The sequence below is a fragment of the Camelina sativa genome, chromosome 4 (genome assembly GCF_030686135.1).
Source record: "Camelina sativa cultivar CO46 ecotype springtype chromosome 4, ASM3068613v1".
In the NCBI taxonomy this organism is placed as follows: Eukaryota; Viridiplantae; Streptophyta; class Magnoliopsida; order Brassicales; family Brassicaceae; genus Camelina; species Camelina sativa.
The window spans coordinates 26600394-26607190 of record NC_141883.1 but is presented as its reverse complement, the minus strand read 5'-3'; the positions used below and the strand labels follow the sequence as shown (position 1 = coordinate 26607190).

Sequence of the window (6797 nt, the reverse complement as noted above, 5' to 3'; positions counted from 1 at the left end):
ATGATGATTTGTTTTTATTTAATTGTATTAAGTTGATTTGTTGTTTCCATAAATATCTCACAATATAAAAGCAAATCAAATAAGTTTACATATATCTACAATTTCGTAATTAATCTATTGATTATTTTGGAAGCAACAAAATCACAATCGATAAGTATTAAAGATTTCTCATTATTATTATTATTCGTAATTTAAATAGGGATTAAGTATGGTAGTAGGTAATATCTGATATTATTGAAGCCATTAAATACTCATATACCAATTTCCTTATTTACCAAACCAAAGTCATGGTCCAATTTGAGTGTAGTGAGTACTTCAGCTTTAATAGAATAGATTTCATACTTATTAATCTTTAGAATATATTTTAAACAATAAAAATTATTGTATTAATAATAACTAGGATGGATACATGCATACGACTTATAACATATTAGAATATGTTAGTTTTTAATTTTACTAGAGAGTAGAGACCATGCTACAAACGCGATATACAGTAAAACCTCTATAAATTAATAATGTTGGGACTAAGACATTTTATTAATTTATAGTGATATTAATTTATCTATAAATTAATAATTATTATTTTATAGTGTAAATTAATAATTATTAATTTATAGATATATTTTTAATTGTTTATTTTTTAAAAAATTATGAATTGGAACAACTATAGCAAAATAAGATTAAACTTTCGGATGTTATAAATTTTATGGTTTAGGAATTGAACTTGTAATATTTAGAAAGCACTATTTACAATAAATACAAATATTATAGACAAATTGACTTATACACATGAGACACATAAATTCAAATCTATGAATAATAATATCAATTCTCCTATTTTAATAATCTGTCAAATTATCAAATTGTAAATGATGCATATCTAAAAATTAAAACTTTAAATTTAATTATTTGTATGACATGTTATAAAATATTTTAGAGATATCATTATAGATTGAAAATACAACATTACAATTGTTCTATAGAATTGAGTTTTAGGAGAAACATACACTATTATATCAGTATATATATATATATACATAAATTTACATAATTATTAATTTATGATATTATTGGGACCATATTTTATAAGGAGATTTCGAAAAAATTATTATCTTATTATCTTATCGAATATTGTTAATTTTTACACTGGCCCGACTTGGGACCAGCAAAATTTATTAATTTATAGTGTTTATTAATTTATAGAGTATTAATTTATAGAGGTTTTACTGTATATGGATACGTGTGGGTTGTTATTTAAAATGTTTTCAATATTCTTATAATAATTAAGGTAATACTTAATCCCTCATTTTACTAGCCTTATTGACAATAAGGTCAACTGGCCACGAATAGAGATGTGTGTGGGTAAGAAAACCAAGCTCAGCCTAAATCCGAACTAAATCCGCTTGATAGAACCCAAATTCTATTGGATTTTAAGCATAGTAGGCAAAGTAAAAAAATCGATGGATTATGGATTAAACTGTGGGAGCCTGGATTTTTGTACTTGAGTTTTTCTCTTTTTAATGTGAATTTATATGTATTTGTGTTTTATATTTACTCATCTAAATATTTCTACATATTCCAATAAATTCATATATATATATATGAACTTGACATAAGAACCGAACAATACCATTAAAAAAAAACACAAATTTCTTCATACCCATTGACCTGTCTTAAAGTTCTCTTCCTCTGCACCTCCGGCAACTTGAAACATCTCTGTGCTCGGATTTTGTTCACTTTTTTGGTTCGAAAGTTGTACGTAGAATGTAGTTTAAGTGAACAACTACTGATTTTGTCTTGCTAAGCATTTTTTTTTTTTTTTTTTTGCAAACTTTGGTGAATGTGATATATAGCAAAGAGATTTTGAGGTTAGCAAAATGAATGTAGCAAATAATTTAAATTACATATGATCGCCATTTGAAACCTAAATAGCTATAAAGTTTGCATAAAAATTAAATTCCGATTATGTGGAAACAAAAATGAAGTTGTTCAAGTATCATATACGTACCTTGTTTTGACCTGATATAGTCGCATCTTTAAAAAAATGAGACGAAATTTCCTGTAAAACCAATAAAAAGGTGTATTGAACAATATACGTTTCTCTTACAAACGTGATTTTGTATAATAAACCTCCTCGTCGATTGCACAGAGAGTTTTATTGAACAATATTCTAGATGCGCTTAGATTGAGAAGACCATTGTCTTGACACACTCTTGTAATCTTTCACCACCCTTCATAGTTCATAAGATAATTGATAGTATTTTGTTTGATGTTAGTAACTGTTTGATCATTATATTGACACGCTCTTGTTTCTTTGTCGCCCATTTGGTCTCATAGCAGTGCCCGTGTCACGCATTTGATATTATAGCACTTCCAAAAGTATACTAAGATCGAAAACTCTATTGTTTTTAATGTAAGAAACCAAATAAACCCACCAATATATGTTTGTAGTATCCAATTATACCACTCACCAGATAACTCCCATGGGTTCTTCTCCAGTCCACTGCTCCACCACCACACTAAACCCATAGATTGGATTTTTGACTCTAAATAAGGAAAACAATATAGTTCAACATATAAGTCATCAAATTCTCATAAACTAAAGAACATAAGAGATTCGTGTAGCATTTAAAACGAAGACAATAATATCTGAAGAACAATGGAGTTTTAGGAAACCAAAAAGTGTGAAGAGGGGATGAAATTGGAATCACATGTTAATATGTTATGAGAGTCTGAGAAACCCAATGGAACTCAAAACAGATGGGATTGTGGCTTCATGAGACACGATGAGTTTAGGTCAAAAGGGGGAGTGATGAATGTTATTTGTCGCCTAATCGCTTTTCCATAAACGTTTCACTAAATATTACGCTCTAGAGAAGTCTTTGTTATCATCTTAACATTTTCTTTGCTCTTTAGCCAATACGGACAAAGAAAATAGCTAAGAGGAATAGAAAAGAGTTAAACTTATGTTCAGATCAGATTTTGAAACGATTTCGGCGACCTAAGATCGCAAACCAACGTCGGTGATGAGGTGATCACGGGGACATATGAAATAGAAATATGTACTATTAATGAATAAAGTTGTGGATGAACCTTTGGTGTAAATTCGATTGCGCTGGTTTCACGTAGCAGAGGAGTGGTAGAGGGAGGCGTTATATATGGGAATGCAACATGTTATTAGTTTATGAGACAGAGGAAGGAAGTTGAACCGTTTCAAATTTGTAGAATTGTGAAAACTCTAATGGATAGATTGAGTTTTGATGCTTTGGCAATTTGGAAACAAATTAAAGTAGGAAGAAGACTCGTTGACGTGGCAACTTGAGAACAAATGCAGAGAAGCTCATGTGGACACTTTGAGAGGGGTTAAATTATCCGTTTTATTAGTAGTAATTATATATAGTACGGTTGATTACGGGAAATCATGTATTGGTGTAACGACTGAACAACATAGTGGTATGAACAAAAAGTGAGTACATTTATAATATAATGAGTTTTTGATAGAGTAAAAGGAAATGAAACAGAGAAAATTTTAACAACGCGATGGATTATTTGTCGATATGTAATTCAACTTGATCATTTTTTTTTTGTAATTAACCAAATATTTTTTCATTATTTTCTAATTAAATAATTAGTGTTTATATTTTTGACGCAGGTATGTTTATTATTTATTAACGCTAAAATAAAAGGAAAAAAAATAACCATAAAATTTAGAAACCCTATAAAAGTTTTCAATAACAAAACGGTGTTAGTAAAAATAAGACGGCTGCTAACTCGTCAAAGTTGCGGAACCCTAACTAAAGCCTCGACCGAAATCTCTTGCCGGAGACGAAACTATGCAGTGTTTGGCGATGGCCACGGACCGTGTCTCTTTTACGTCCTTCCTTCCAAGGTACTTCTCTTTGTTCCTTCGTTCTTTAAATTCATATATACCTTTTGCTTGCCCTTTTTTTCTGATTAAACTTCTTCAAAACGAGGTAGTTCTATATATGTTCGCTTTGCTCTAAAATAATATTTTTTTGGCTTTTTTTGAAAAAATATTAACAATAGAGGATTAGTTTATTATCATGGGGTTCACATAGATTGGATGTGTTTTGTATGTTTATATGTATTTTCAGGGATCAGAGTCCATATCTAAAGAAACAATTGAAGCCAACAAGAGTGTCTTTCTCCAACTTTGACTCATTCCCAAAATCAACTGTTCCTCGTCCAGGTATTATAGGTTGTTATCAATATTGAAAGCTTGTCTTGTAATGACTCTTTCAACAACTAAAACTAATTTCCAAAACTGCAGCAAATGCACATGTGGACTTTGCATCATCATCATCATCATCATTCAACCATATATTTTCTCGTGACCGAAGACTAACAAAGCATCTGAGTATTGTCAGAGCATCTACAAGCGAAAACTCGACCTCAGGAGCCGCAAAAAGAATGGAAAACAGATTATTCGTCGTGTATTGCTGCTTAGGGTTCATATGGATACTCGATGCCTGCCATTTGCCTCATTACTTGAGGTTTCACATGATTATGATAATGCTTCTGGATGCAAGCGAATTTTTCTTCCCATCTATTAACTTCAATGGATGGTATAAGAAGTATTACCTGAGGATGCTGATAGGGTTTAGTTGCACATGCATCCTTTGTGACTTGTTGTGCTGCGCAGGGGCTGGAATCTGTTTTCTGACTCCTATCGTCAAAGCATGTTGGCCGTTTTTGAAACGTTTTTCTGTGGGCCTTTACCAGATAATTTTGGCTATCTATAGGACTTGTATTATATGATCACTAGTAAATTTTAATTCGACTACGAATATGAATTAGATTAAAATTAAGAGGGGATGTAACTGATGTTCGATCGATATTATAAACAATATTTTATGATTATGAACTTTAAAAGTAATTTTCATACTGAATCTTTAAATATATATACATATATATATATATATATATTTAAATTAATAATAGCCTGTTCAGATCTTCGTGTTGAGAACTTGAGATTGACTCCTTTGAGTCTTTGACTGTCCGCGCAAAAGAGAAAAATGTACAACCGCAAAATGGTATAAATTTGTTTATCTTAAACCAAAAAGTAATTGACTTGCAATGTAAGCAGAGATTGGAACACAAGAAACATACATTGTATTGGTTTTGTTGAGCTGAGAGTTTGAAAACCTAATTACGGTCCTTGTAAACCGTCTTGATCTGGTCCGTTCCTTGTAGCCAAAGATGGAATCCATGACATGTGATTAGCTCATTTCCTAATGTCCTTGGCCTCACTTCCTTATCATTTTGATTCTGAATTCTCTCAATCGCTTCTAGTAGTCGTTTCAACCAGATCACATATACGAGGAATTCAATTCAACTAATTCATCGGCCATTGACCATTGTCTGTGATAAAACTCTGTTATGTTGTCCTGTGTTGTTCGTAGTCGATAATGTGTTCTGTTACGTTAATGATTCAACATTTTGGGGTAAGAAAGTAGAGAGATTACGCCTCTAGTGTCATATATATGTTTTGACCAAGTGCATTGACGAAGCATCTTTGCCTCTGTGGCGAAAAGAGCCGTTAGTGTATTTGCAAGGAGGAATGAGCAGAAATCATGTTCAAATTCAACCAAAACATTCTTTGCAGTACCAAGAAACACTCCACCTAAAGGAAAATAAGTGTTGTCCTATTGATCATAGACACTTAATCTCCTTTATGATCTCAAAGCCACTATGAAACATATATACTAAAAGGCTGAGACTGTAAAGATAACTTACAAAGAGACCACAAAAGCTAATCTAAAACCGAACCCAACTAATGAAACGACTACTTGAAGGTCACAAACTTGTTAGTTCCGTGTCTGGCCCAATGGTTCTTGAGATCAACAGGGTGAGAGAGGCTATACCCTTCGCCAGCAAGCCTTGCAAGGAGCTTGACATAAGCACCATTGCTCATTTTTCTTCCAGCAAGACGAGCTCCGGGTCTTGTGGTGCTCATGGGTAGTGGATATGTCGATATGCTGATGGTACAGCATGAGGATTGCCAACCTCCCATGCCCCATTTGTAGCAAACCCTTGAAACCCCTGTACATGAACACACAGGAGGAGGAACCCCGGAAGTATTGAAGCTTGAAATGTCAATGTTGATGTCCAGATTCTTCTTCTCGCGCTTTGTTTCTGGTATGCTCAAAGTTTTCTTTGACTTGTAGGATGCAGAGCGTTTCTTTCTTGGCGTTTTAGGCTTCAAAGCTTTCGAAGGAGGGAGACTGATTCGTGGACTTCTGTTCCACGGTTTCCACACCGTTTCTGTAATCTATAGTAGTAGGAAGATAAAACGAACGAGACTGAGGCACCATCACTCCTTCGGCAGGATTTGCTTGAGATACTTGAGAAAGATGAATGCCTATGGTCTTTGGAACAGCGATATGGGAGTGAAACCAATGAGCATTAGATGTAAGCAAGGTTGCATCCTTGTTTGCGTTTGTTACAGATAGTCCTAACCGGACTATGAGTCCTTGTTGTAATACTTCTTTTCCGGCTTGGATAGATCTCCAACTATAGAAACAATTGCTTCCATTAGTTGCATGTACGTATGATGTATGAGGATGATACATGCCTTGATATAGTCTGGCTAGTAGACTGTTTGGGTTTTTGAGGATTCTCCAGGCTTGCTTTGCAAGTAGGGCTCAGTTAAAATTATGTAAATCTCTGAAACCTAAACCACTTTCCTTTTTTGGTAGAGACATTCTATCCCATGCCACCCAATGTATTGAGCGTTTCCCATTCTCTTGACCCCACCAGAAAGTTGAAATGACACT

General features: G+C 33.2%; 1 pseudogene; it reads right to left on the bottom strand.

The window, feature by feature from the left end:
* Nucleotides 1–5617: 5617 nt before the first annotated feature.
* On the bottom strand, nucleotides 5618–6593 carry LOC104784197 (protein BASIC PENTACYSTEINE7 pseudogene; annotated as a pseudogene).
* Between the last annotated feature and the right edge of the window lie 204 nt (nucleotides 6594–6797).